Consider the following 15,113-nt stretch of genomic DNA (forward strand, 5'->3'; position numbering starts at 1 on the left):
ATGATTTAGGGATGCACAACCTATCTTCTCTAAACAAGAAACCATGATGCAAATAAAATTTATCATGTGGACCATGCATACATGTTTCAAATACACTCTTAAAATCACCATCTAGCACATACAATTCCTTCACATGCTCAAACCCCAAAATTGTTGAATCCAAGGTAGAGATTAGTACGTACCTCCGTGATAGTGCGTCGGCCACTACATTCTCCTTACCTTGTTTGTACTTGATGATGTAGGGAAATGTCTCTATGAATGCCACCCACTTGGCATGCCGCTTGTTCAGCTTTTGTTGCCTCTTAAGGTGCTTTAGAGACTCATGATCCGTATGAATCACAAACTCCTTAGGTCTCAAGTAATGCTGCCACGTCTCTAGAGTCCTCACAAGTGCGTAGAACTCCTTATCATACGTGGGATAGTTCAAGGTGGATCTATTGAGTTTCTCGCTAAAGTACGCCACCGGTCGACATCCTTGCATCAAGACTCCACCAATACCTACACCTGAAGTATCACATTCAATTTCAAAGGTATTAGAAAAATCAGGTAAAACAAGTAAATGAGCATTAATTAATTTGTGCTTAATAAGATTAAAAGACTTCTCTTGCTCCTCGTCCCAATGGAATGGAACGTTCTTCTTGATTACCGCCGTCATTGGTACTGCCAATGTGCTAAAATCCTTTACAAACCTCCTATAGAAGCTTGCAAGCCCATGGAAACTTCGGACTTGACCAACAGTAGTAGGCGATGGCCAATCTTCAATAGCACTTACCTTGTCTTTATCCACTTGTATCCCCTGTGAGCTTACCACAAAACCAAGAAAGACAAGTTTGCTTGTACAAAAATCATTTTTCTTTAAGTTAGCATATAGATTTTCAGTACTTAGTGTGATTAGCACAAGTTTCAAGTCACCAACATGCTCATCCAAGTCTTCGCTATATACTAGGATATCATCAAAGTAAACAACAACAAATTTTCCTATGTATGAACGGAAGACATGGTTCATTAACCTCATAAAGATGCTAGGAGCGTTAGTTAAGCCAAAAAGCATGACCATCCACTCATATAACCCGTACTTGGTTTTAAAAGCCGTTTTCCACTCATCACCTTCCCTCATCCTAATTTGGTGATAAACACTCTTCAAATCAATTTTGCTAAATATAAAAGCACCATGCAATTCATCTAACATATCATCTAGTCTAGGTATGGGATGCCTATACTTAATGGTTATGTTATGGATTGCCCTACAGTCTACGCACATACGCCATGAGCCATCCTTCTTAGCAACTAATAAAACAGGTACAACACAAGGGGACATGGACTCATGCACAAAACCCCTATCTAACAACTCATTTACCTGCCGTTGAAGCTTCTTAGTCTCCTCGGATTGCTTCTATAAGCTAGACGATTTGGTAATGCACTCCCGGGCACCAAATCAATTTGGTGCTCAATCCCCCTCAATGGTGGTAGTCCTTGAGGTAGCTCCTCCAGAAATATATCATCAAATTCCTGCAAAAGTGAAACAACAATGCTCGGAAGGGACCCGGCTATATCACTTGTGTTAAGGAGAATCTCCTTGTAAAGAATCAACACAAGTGGTTCATGTGTGTGCATTAAGTGTATCAACTCACTTTTTTGGGTCCATATATGATTTCTTTTTGGCCTCTTTCCTCTCATTTTCTTTTCCCTCAATTTCTTTCCTCTCATTTTTCTTTTGCATGGCTATCTCACTCTTTTTATCACTCTTTTTTTTCATCCATTTCATTTTTATTTTCAAAGGCCACCTCACTTTTTTGTTCACTCTTTTTTCCGGCCTCATCTCTCTTTTTCTTTTTTAATTGGTCCTCCAACACTTGCTTTGGGGACAAAGGAAGCAATACAATGGATTCCTTCTTCAATACAAATGAGTACTTATTCTTGAACCCATCATGTGTCTCCCGCCTATCATATTGCCAAGGTCTACCCAACAAGATATGACATGCATGCATGGGTACCACATCACACAAGACCTCATCCACATACTTCCCAATAGAAAAAGACACCAAAACTTGTTTGTTCACCTTCACCTCCGCACAATCATTAAACCATTGAAGTCTATATGGTTGAGGATGCTTTATTGTAGGTAAACCCAATTTTTTGACCATCTCACTACTAGCCACATTGGTACAACTCCCCCCCATCTATAATTAGATTTCAAACCTTTTGATTTACAAAACACCTAGTGTGGAACAAGTTCTCCCTTTGGTTAGTATCCTCCGCCTTGACTTGGGCACTCATGATTCGCCTAGTCACTAGTGCTTCACCTACAACCGCCTCATATCCATCATCAGCCTCGTCATCACCCTCACTTTGAGACTCATATTCACCATAGTCATTTAAAATCATTACCCTCTTATTAGGACATTCACTAGCAATATGACCTAACCCTTGACACCTAAAACATCTAGTATCTCTAGCTCGAGTAAGAGGAGTTTCAGATTTACCTTGCACTCATTGTTTAGGCGCCTCTTGTTTGGTCTCAACCTTGGGCTTGGTCACCAACTTGCTTTCATCACGTTTTGCCCCATTTGGTCGCCAAGAAGTTGACGAACTCCCACTTTGATTGGTGCGGCCAACTCCTCGCCTCTTGAGTTTTTGCTCCACTTTTATGGCCATTTAAACCATCTCGTCTAGATTCAAGTAGTGCCTAAGCTCCACTTGATCCTGTATTTCCCTGTTCAAACCACAAAGAAAACGTGCCATGGTCGCCTCACTATCTTCCTCAATATTTGTCCTAATCATGACTACTTCCATCTCTTTATAGTAGTCCTCAACACTCTTTAACCTCTTTCCTCAAAGTTTGTAGCCTCTTAAACATTTCCCTATAATAGTGATTGGGCACAAACCTCTTCCTCATGACCCTCTTCATCTCATCCCAAGATTCAATAGGTCTCTCATTATACCTCCTTCTAGTGGTCACTAGTTGATCCCACCAAATGAGAGCATAGTCTAAGAACTCAACCACCGCCAACCTCACCTTTTTTTGTTCGGAGTAGTGGTGACATTCAAACAAGAACTCTACCATCTTTTCCCACTCTAAGTACGCCTCCGGGTCAGATTTCCCATGGAATGATGAAATTTTCATCTTAATGCTACCCGTATTACCATCTTCCATATTCCCCTCATATCTACCCCATATAGCTTCTTTTCTTCCTCTACCAAATCCTCTACCTCTTCCATTCCTACCTCAATTTTCATTTTGGCTCTCCTCATCTCCTCCCAAATCATATTCTTCCTCTTCCTCTTTCCTACCCAAATCTTTAGACTTAGTTTTACCACCACTAGTACTAACTTCAAGCCTACTCATCCTCTCATGCAATGGCTCCAAATCAACCCTCATCATTCGACTAAAATTCCCAAACAACGCCTCCATTAGAACCTTACACAACCCCGGGTTTGAACTATCTCCTACCTCCCTCTCCATTTTATTTCAAATTTGTACCTACAAGAAAACGTTAGTAGAAAACAAAATGTTCCTCACCCAAATGCTCACGGTCACTCCAAAGAAAAGTCACTCGTCTCTCTTCTCTTATTTTTTTTCTCACAACAAATACTCACTAGTCACTCCAAAGAAAATTCAGTCGCACTCAAGTAATGTCACTCAAATTCGAGAGTTCTCTCAAGGGCTTCAAGCTTTGTATTTTGAGTATATCAAAAAATCAAGTTCCAACTTGTGAACAATTCTGACCGACTCACTTGGACTGCGTAGACAAGAAATTCAAAGATATATAATTTTTTTTGACTGTGAGAGGCAATTGAATATGACTCTCTAAAGGAAATAGAACAAGATATCAAAAGGAAATAATGGTGAATTTTCGGAATTTTCGTAGTCTTTTTTTTGGCTGAGTACTAGAAAATTCCAAAAAAAAAAGACACCAATATTTCGAGAATCACAGACTTTCGAAAAAATTTGGAAGAACGATAGAACATAAAGCACATATGAAAACGAACGAAGAACTAACACAAATCTGAAAATTTAAGAACAAGATAACTTACTTGAATTCAATGAACCTAAGCTCTGATACCAAATGATGTGAATCTTTGTACGTACGAATAGGAAAAAGGATTAATTTAGAATCACGCCCTCAATTCAATAACGAACAAGGAATCGTTGTTGTCCCGATCTTTAGAATCAAGTGTGTGTGTGATTTTCACCTCTAAACTATGAAAAGTTTAGCAACAAATAACCACGAAATAAACAATTGAATTTTGACAATCCGCGTAAGAACGATCGACAAACGCCACAAAGCTGAAAACTTTGATAAGTTTGATTTGAATAACAAAGCGAAGCTTTGAATGTTTTGAGAGAAAACTCTAAAACTTTGATAAAATATCAATAATGATCTCAATTGTGTGTTAATTGTCGTCCCCACTTGTTTACATAATCATAAAAGATATGAAATCTAATTACCAAAATAATCAAAACTCTAAACTAGGAAACTAGGATTTTCTCACGACTGGCTCGCGCTTGGGCGGTAGAATTTGACCGCTCGAGCGCCGAGGGTTCTGTACTATTCGCGCTCGAGCGGTAGAATATGACCGCTCGGGCGCGAGGCGTTCTAGAAATTTTTTACTTGGACAGTAAGTGTGGCGCTCGGCGGTAATATTTGGCCGCTCGTGCGCCGATGCTTCTGGACTCCTCTTCATTTATCACTTGAATAATTTTCCTTTGGCTCCCAACCTTACTCCCATGCATCTCGAACCCTCCAGTACTTTGCACCCCGCTTGTAAGTCCTTCTTCCTTGCTCATAAGCACCTGCAACGCTTCATTGAATCTCTTTATTCGTCCCCTCGTGATTGGTCCCTCCGGCAACTCTAAAGGGTCTCATGCTTTCCTTGGGGCTTGACCATCCCTGTTCGCATCACCAGTACTACGGTTTAGTCTGATCAGGCAATTTATGTTATGGGCCACTTGCTTTGAAACATGCCTTTACGCAAAATTATGAAGTTTATGTATGTTCAAGTATGTACAAGTATGCAAACATGTTTAAGAAAAGTTTCACATTATGGCACGTCTATGTTATGTATGTATGTTCAAGTAAATGGCAAGTTCAAATTTCAAGTATGCACTCTCTATTTTGAAGTTGTAGGTGGTTTTATTACGTACTACTCGTTACTTCCAGTTTATACGTGTTGAGTCGTTAGACTCACTAGACTTGATCGATCCAGGTGAGGATGTTTATGAGGAGACTGAAGGTGGGGACCGAGAAGCATGCTTGGATTGAGCGGGAGGCTAAACCCGAGGACCACCATGTTTTAAGATTTATGAAATTATTTAAGACTTTTGTCAAATTTTAAATTTCAGAGCTGTTGTTGCAACAACTTGTGAGACATACAGTATATTTCTTTTATCAAATTTTGAATGTTCATGTTTATTTAAGAAATTTTTAATTTTTCTGCAAAATTTTGAGTAGTAAAAGTACGGTATGTTACAGTATTACCTGTTAAGATCCGGTGTCACTCTTTTACGGCCACTTAGCCAACCATATCAAGCGGCACAACGTCATCAGCTTGACGCATGAGAACTTCCCAGGAGGTCTTCCATCTCAATACTACTCTCATTTATGCAAGCTTAACCTAACATCAGTATTACTTTTTCTCGATCAGAATCTGAATCAGATTCTGATAGAAAGAACCAGTTTCCTCTAGATTTCCTCAGTCGATGCCTTAGCCGACTTGAATTTTTTCCCTTGCATCCTTTTAGTGGCCAGAGCCTCTTTTTTTTTTCAACCTTAACAGCTCGAAGTTATTAATCGGTTGACACATTCTTCTTGATGTATGTTTCAAAAATATTTCAGTCAATTGAATTCGTGGAGCTTGAAAACATCCACCTTTTGACTTTAAGTTGTACAGTAGATAGCCGAGAGGAATGGCAAACCATGGAGATTGGGATTCCTTCTTCACCAATGCAGTGAAAGTCTTGAACATAATGTCAGACTAGTTGAAATTTACTCTTGAGGAAATGGTTGTCATGATCATGAATTTCTCTACAGTTATTTTGTCAAATGCCCCTACTTTTGCCAACAAAGGCTTGCTCACAATATCAGCGAGAATCCTGTACTCCAATTTAAGATCCTTGTTCAAGCAAGTCAGAGCATGGAATGGGAATCCTGACAATGAGAACTCTATCCTCCAATGGGCAGAGTTTTCTTCTGGTACCCATGAAGGGGCTCAATCTGACTGTTGGGAGATTTAACATTTCCGCAAAAATATTATGTGTGATACAGAGGTTTAAGCCTTAACGGTTCCAAGTACGGACCCATACTCCATTTTGGCTGTCTGGAAAAGCTCATTAATAATGGTCTCAGAAACATGAAATTGCAGCCCAAAAACTACGAAGTCCTGAAGCTTCAAACATTTTAAAATAAACCAAAAACTTCTCTCTGGGCTCAGGTTTCACCAAAATAAGTAGGCCGACTAGGTGACTTTTTAGATCCTAGAAATCTTGTTCAGACTCATCATCCCATCCAAATTTCTGGGTCTTTTTCAATATTTGAAAGAATGGGTAACTACGATGTGCAAATCTAAAGATGAACCAGGACATAGCAACAATCCTTTTTGTGAGCTTCTATGTCTCTTTAACAGATTTAGGGGAAGTCGTTTCCATTACAGATTTTACTTTTTCCAGATTGAACTCAATTCCCCTTCTCAGTGACCATGAACCCAAGAAATTTTCCACTCTTGACCACGAAAATATACTGGATTGGATTTAATTTCACCCTATATTCTCTAAGAGTTGAGAAAGTCTCGTAGAGATCTAGGATGAAACAAGATATCTACTTGGACTTAACAAAAATTTAATTTCACCCTATATTCTCTAAGAGTTGAGAAAGTCTCGTAGAGATCTAGGATGAAACAAGATATCTACTTGGACTTAACAAAAATATCATCCACATATACCTCGTCCTGCTTCTCAAACATCTTGTCAATCAAACATTGATAAGTTGTTTCTGCATTTTTCAAACCAGCCGGCATTAATGTATAACAGAATGTTGATGAAACTTAAAATTAATAATTTATTATATGTTAAAACCTGTATTTTAAAATTCAAGTTTCATTAAAATTATAAACGTATGTAATTTTAGTATTGTTTGTTTATATTTAAATATCTTACTAAATATGTTTTATTTTCAGGTTTTCTTCATGTTGGTAAAATAACGATAACTCAAGCTAAAAAATTCAAATTGAGGTGATTCAAACATATTTGGAATCCTTGAGGAAGTATCAAAAAATTTGTAGAAGACATAAATGCCTAAAAAATTCACTAAGATGATCAAATTGTGCAAATATCAGAAGGATGACATATTTACTTTTACTATGACCAGCTTATAGTAAAAATCCATAACTATTTCAATATTTAACCAAATGAGGTGAACCAAAAGGCCGAATTCATCTACAAAAAATTCCCTACATGTTAGTTGTTTTGAGAAAGTCAAATTCGGATACTAAAGTAGTGGAGCATAGCATTCAAAGAAAGATCATGGAATTGAAGTTGGAGGAGACAAAAACTAATATTACAAGTACTATTTGGCATTGATAAAACTTTTGACATTTTCTCTCATTTGGACTATAAATAGAGGCATTGTGTTAGCTTGAGGAGTATCCCTATCCCATTGTAAAATAGAGTGTGTGTGCATTAGTGTGAAAAAAAAGTTTTAAGTTCAGATATATTTTTTTTCACTTTCCAAACTATGAGCGATGATTGTAGTTTGTAGTGTTCATCAAAAGTAAGTTCATGGCAAGCTAAATCTAATATGTCAAGGTGAAGAGGATGAATTCTTGGTGAAGTAAGATTGTTTATATTTTGTATATTCTTTCTGTATTTCTTTCATTCAGATAACTTCTTTTTATTGTATGTATAAAAATTAATTATTTGTTGTTATCAATTTACATAAAATGCTTGATACCATTGAAGTGGTCATGTTGATTTGTTGTGTAATTTTGATACAATCAATTATTATTATTATTATTATTATTATATTATATATAATTAAAACATATATTTCATTTAGACGATAGCGTGGCTCTGCCGGTTGTTCTTAATAAAATATTATGATTTAATACTAACATCTAACAATTTAACATTTAATTTATTACAACTAACATTTACTTTATTGCAACTGACTTTTATTTTCCGTATCTAACTTTTATTTTTCCACATCTAACTTTATTTTTCGCAATTAACTTATTAAATCATATATTTCATTTAGGCAATAGCGTGGCCTTTCCGGTTATTCTAAATGAAATATAATGATTTAATTTAACATTTAATTTATGTAATTTTATATTTTTACAGTTATATTTATAATCATAGGTACCATATATAAATATCGGTTAATTCGATGTTTGTTATAGTGAGGACTATATTATATTATATATGTGTTTAAATATTTAATTTTCTTTTTCTTGGAACCATTATTTATGGTGGTTTCCTTTATTTTACTTTTAGTTAAACAATATTATCTAAATCAATAATAAGTTATTGAGCCTTGACAAAATTTATAATTTGTAAACTTCATTCTTGCATTTGATAATTTATAAATTACTAAATCTAAATTTAAAAATAACCTCTATGTGGATCGATATCGTACTTACGAAATATATTACTTGCAGAGAGCCTACACTTGAATGAATTATAATTTAAGTAGTAGCATGTTTTTGGCGCCTTTTCCGGGGAGGTATAAATTAAGTTTATATTTCTTATTTATATTTTATTTATAAGTATTGTGTTATTTTTACTTGCATGAGTATTTGGAGTCATAAAAAAAGTGGTAGACTTATTCGAGTATTTGAAAATAATTTAAACATGGATGATAATTCAAATAGTCAAGCTGATAATAATAATAATAATAATAATAATAATAATAATAATAATAATCAAGAACATGATCAATTAAGAACACTTAGGTATCATATGATTCCTATTAGAACTAGTGCCCCATCTTGTTTAGTTTTTCTTCCTGATGCATCTAATATCAACTTTAAACCTCAAATTATTCAATTTTTACAAAATTTTCATGGCTTAGATTCTGAAATCTACCTTTAAGAGTATTTGAGGAAAGTTTGTAACATTAATAATGATCAAAATTGTGGCATGGATATAGTTCGATTAAAGTTTTTCCCTTTTTCTTTAAAAGATGAAGCTAAAACATGACTACAAAATTAAGATTGAGTTCAATAAGATCATGTGAAGAAATGAAACAACAATTTCTCAAAAAGTTTTTCCCTTCCCATAAAAAAAACTCTTTTAAAAGACAAATTACAATTTTTCCCAAAAACAAGGATAATTTTTTTTTTATCAATGTTAGGATAGAATTAAAAGAATTACTTAATACATGCCCACATCATGGTTTTGAAACATGGAGAATAGTTTCTCACTTTTATGGACGTCCAATACCTAAAGATAGGCAAATGATAGAATTCATGTGTAATAGAACTTATGAAGATAAAAACCCAAATGAAACTATCGAGTATTTGGATTCATTACCAGAAAATGTTCAAAATTGTATTAATATAGGTAAAATAGAACCACCAAAAACTAAAATCAATAATTCAACAAATGGGGGTAGTATCTATAATCTTAAAGATGATACATCTATTCAAGCTAAATTTGCATCTTTAGCAAGAAAAACCGAGTCATTAGAAATGAAAAAGACTGGTCAATTAAAAAGTATTCAAGAAATTGTTTGTCATATTTGTGATACACATGATCATGCTACAAAAGATTGTCCAACATTATCTTCATTTAAAGAATGTCTCCATGAACAAGAAAATTATGTTAACAATTATAAAAAACAAATATTAGATCATTTTTTCACAATCATATAATCCTGGATGGAAAATGCATCCTAATTTTAGTTGGAGAAATGATAATAATGCACAACCTTCACAACACTATTTTCAAAATAACAAAAATCATCAAGGTTATATTCCTTATGTTACATCTTCAATAAAAACATAATTCATGTATTTATCCAAAAGCAAGAGTCTATCAATATTCAAAACAGTCAATCTATGAATGATTTGAATGAAACTAATGCAAAATTTGCATCTGCACTTAATATTCATGAAAAAGTAAAATTTTCATCTCAACATCAACATAATCCTAAAAATCAAAGTCAAGAATTAAATCATAATAAAATTGATCAAATAAAATATGTTATTACCCTTAGAAGTGGTAAAATAGTTAATGATCCATATAGTAATGAAAACAAGGATCATTTAAATTCAAAGAGTGAGAATGATAATCCTGATGCTTTTGAGAATGATGATACCTTAAATGCTAAGAATAATATGGTGAATGATAAATCATCTAGAATAGTAAATGAGTCAAATAAACTTCCACCATTTTCTCATGCATTAAAAAATCATAAAAAAACACAAAAGTGATTTTGATATCTATGATGTAATGTACCGTATTTTGAACATACTTAAAATTTACAGAAAAATAAAAACTTTCTTAACTAAATAATAAACCTTCAAATTGCGATAAAATGATCTGCTCGTCTAAAAAATATTTGAAATAAAAAAAATTACAAACAATGTTTTCTAAAAGTAAACTTTTAAAACAAAAGCATTCAAACGAAAATCAGAATGTTTCAATCAACATGCATAAAGTCTTAAAAACGAAGGCGGTCCTCGGGTTTAGACTCCTGCACTGACTGAACCGGCACATTGGTCCCCACCCCTCGTCTCCTCATACTCGTCCTCAACTGCATCGATCAAGTCTAGTGAGTCTAAAGACTCAACATGTATAAACTAGAGATAGCAAGTAATACATAAAATAACCACATGCATTTTAAAGTAGAGCGTACATACTAGAACTTGAACGTACTTGCATAAACATAAACGTGCCATCATATCGTAAAATTTTTCATAAAAATACTTGCATCATACATATTTGAACATGCATAAACTTCATTATTTTGCGTAGAGATATGTTTCAAAGCAAGTGACGCATTTATTAATGCGTCTGATCAGACTAAACCACAGTACTGGGCTGGCAGTGATGTCCACTGACACATACATGAGATCCTTGGTCATGCTTTACTGGGTGGATTGGTCGCTGGTCATGCTTTACCGCTTTCCAATCCTGATCTAAACCCGGTCATGCTTTACCGGGGTGGAGAGGTCACCGGTCACGTTCACCGGCTTCCAAACCCGTTCAAATTTGGTCACAAGACATTTAGCATACCTAAAAAATAAAACATTTTCTTTTGCACGTCGAACATACTTACATAGCATTGAGGGATTCGTTGGATCTCGCTTGGGGCCACTGCTACACATACTAACACAATTACATGCACTTAATTTCCATAACTTAGATGTAATAGTTGTGCTAATCACCCGAAGTACAATTGACTTATGAAGTTCTAAATCACTCGGGACTTGACCTCGTTTGATCATCGTACTAAACCATGACATCGAACCCCGAAACAAACTCTACATGAAGTGTGTACATTTTCCCGAACATAGAAGACAAGGACCTAAAAAAAGTGGTTTAAAAATCACTATCCAACGCCTAGGCGCTGGAAAGTGCCGCTGCGGCACTGCCTAGCGCCTAGGCGCTAGTCACTAGTGCCACGACCCTAGCGCTGCGGCGCCACAATGACAGCGCCACAGCGCTAGTACTGCACAGGATCGGGCGCTGCGGCGCTAACTCTGCGCATACCCACAATAAGAACGTATTTTTAATGAAATTTCTATGCCACGCTCAAATGACTCAAACCGATGTAACGAGACTCATCCTAGGAGGCTATGGCAATGATTCAACTCACACAAACGTTCCAAAACAACGACTCACATCATACAACACATCACAACCCGTGAGCATGAACTTTTGACACCAAAATGCTTCCTACGACTTCTAATGCAACCAAGTGCCTAGAGACATGAAATGAAGCACCGAAAATCGTCCAAATATCATACTCAAGATACCTAAACGCAGTAGCGATCACCCGACGATTCCCAACGAAGCCTGCAACAAACAATTCTCAAGAATACGTCAAGAACACATTTTCATAAAATCGCAGTTTGAGCATTCACACGAGAAAAATCATAACTCACACGTTTCATGTCCAAAATTATGAATTTACCGTCAAATCAAAGGTAACGACAGAGTACTACGTTTTACATGTTGAAAAACTTTCAAGAACATCAACCGAAAATGAACAGTACACGAAATGACAGAAACATCTATTTTGATATCTAAAAATCGTTTCAAATTCAATCCAACCAATTTTACTCAAACTCTTGCACATCATACATGAATTTTTAAACATAATAAACATCAAAACATATACTATGATGAGATCGATGGAAAAAAAAATATATATACATGCTTGATATTTAAAACTCTTGAAACAATGATACTGAAGCGGAAAGGATGCGATGGTCGATCCAGGACGAAACGTGCCACGATTTTCTTGAGGAAAAGTGAACGAGAATCGCTGAAATTGAAGAGGGAGGGGGCGGCTGCTGCTAATTCTAAGAACCCTAACTTTCTTCTAAAAAAAAGTGAAATGAAAGCCAATGAAATTGTGTGTGTATTGTGTCATGAATGTGTGTGTGTGTGTGTGCGAATGTGTGTGTGCATGTGTTTAGGTAATTATGGGATAAAATTTTTCTTAATTAATAATTAACAAACTAATTAAATGTTAATCCACATTAATTAAAAAAATCCCTTAATAAGAATAAAATACACACTTGATAGACTTAAAAGTTTTAAAATCTACTACTAATCAAATTAGTATTTTAGAAAGGGTTAAAATCTTAAAATCACCTAATAATTAAATTAGGCTTTAAAAATGCTAAAACTAAATAAATAATTTAAAATACCCCTTTCCTAACTTAAAATAAAATATCACGGTTACAAATCATCCAAATCGTTACCGGTCTCTTTTCCTCAATCCCAATCGAATAATCGCCTGAAACATGAAACGCAAGAAAATATTTTAACGTTCATCACAAAAACATAAATAATTTTGAAAAATGCAAATTAATAAATCATGCATCACTAAAATCATTTTAAACTTAAATAAATAATTTAAAAATTAAATAAATGCATGAGTTTTATGTTTAATGATTTTGGGCTCTACATATGAAGTTTTTAAACAAGTAAAGATAAATATTCAATTATTAGATGCTATTAAACAAGTACCTTCATGTGCAAAATTTTTCAAAGACTTGTGTAATGTGAAGAGAAATTTTCATGTGAAGAAGAAATCATTCTTGGCTGAACAAGTAAGTTATATTCTTCAAAATAATTCTAGTTTAAATATATATATTCTTGTTGTCCATAAATTTTATGTATTATTGGAGAAAATATAATTTAAAAAGATTTGTTAGATTTGAGAGCAAGTGTGAATTCAGTTCTTTATTCAGTTTATGAAAAATTTAAATTAAGAGAATTAAACTCACTTCTGTTACTCTCTTACTGGAAGATAGGTCAATCAAAATACCTAGAGTTAGTAGAAAATATGTCGGCTCAAGTTGATAAATCCATATATCCTGTAGATTTTATTGTTTTGGATACGCAACCAATAGAAGTACATAATGAAATTCCAGTAATATTGGACGACCATTTCTAGCAACTTCAAATACTTTATTAATTATCGAAATGGTATAATTAAATTGTCTTTGGGAAATATGACTCTAGAACTTAATGTGTTCAATTTATGTAAACAACCATGTATTAATGAAAATGAACATGATATGAAATTGAAACAATTGTGGAAGAAAATATACAAGAAGAAAACTTAAATCAACAATCTAAAATTTTTTCAATGGAAAGTTTTGAGTCTGAAAATATTTTTAAAGAAGATGATAATACAAAACTTGAATTAAAAGTTTTACCATTAGAATTGAAAATATATTTCTTGGTAAAAAATAAAACATTCCCTTTTGTAATTTCTTCTACTCTTCTACCAAATCAAGATGACGATTTAATTAAATTACTTAAAAATTATAAAATTACAATTGGACGGACTTTGAAAGATATAAAAGATATAAATCATTTAATTTTCACACATAGAATTCACTTAGAAGAAAATGCTAAAACATATCAACAACCACAAAGAAGGTTAAATCTACATATGGAGGAAGTTGTTAAGAATGAAGTATTAAAACTATTAGATGCCAGAATTATCTATCCAATCTCAGTAAATGTGTAAGTCCAACACAAGTAGTAACTAAAAAGGCAGGCATCACTATTATAAAAATGAAAAGGTAGAGTTATCACAAGATAGGATTTCATCTAGTTGGCGTATATATATTGATTATAGAAAATTAAATGATGCAATTAGAAAAGATCATTTGTCACTACTATTTTTAGATAAAATTCTAGAAAAAGTAGCAGGTAATTCCTAATACTGTTTTCTTGATGGGTATTCGGGGTATTATCAGGTACCTATATCATTAGAAAATCAAGAAAAAAATAATTTCACTTGCCATTTTGGAACTATTGATTTAAAAGAATGTCATTTGGTTTATGTAATGCTCCGGCTACTTTTCAAAGATGCATGTTAAGTATTTTCAGTGATATAATTGAAGAATTTGCAGAAGTTTTTATGTGTTGGGGATCGATATAGAGTTTAGAGGATGGGGGGAGGTGAATAAACTCTTTCCTTTGACGGTCGTTTTAGCAAAGGGTGCTAGAATCCTGTTAGAGATTATAGTATTCTTGTTCAAGATTAAGTTCAGCAGATCACAATAAAAAGTGTGGAAACGATCCGATGGAGTACAAGAAAACACAATGAAACAGTAGAAAGTAGACAATGGTTGTTTATGGAAGTTCGAAGATAAAATCTTCTACGTCTCCCCTTATTCTGTTTCCGGAAGATATCACTAAAATACTTTGGTTTTTACAGCACAACACTTGTACACACCTACTTCAGTAGGACTTATCCTTTGCCTAATGAAACTCTTAGTAACTCAACACAATAAAACGAATACAGCAAAGTTCTGGAAAATATTCTTTTCCAGATTACAAACTCTTCTCAAAGATATAGTAACGAAAATATGTTTGTAGAGAGAGTAAGACACAGTCAGGACAATATGATCTCAAAAGATAAGAT

This window comes from Primulina eburnea, chromosome 11 (assembly GCF_022965805.1).
Source record: "Primulina eburnea isolate SZY01 chromosome 11, ASM2296580v1, whole genome shotgun sequence".
Lineage (NCBI taxonomy): Eukaryota > Viridiplantae > Streptophyta > Magnoliopsida > Lamiales > Gesneriaceae > Primulina > Primulina eburnea.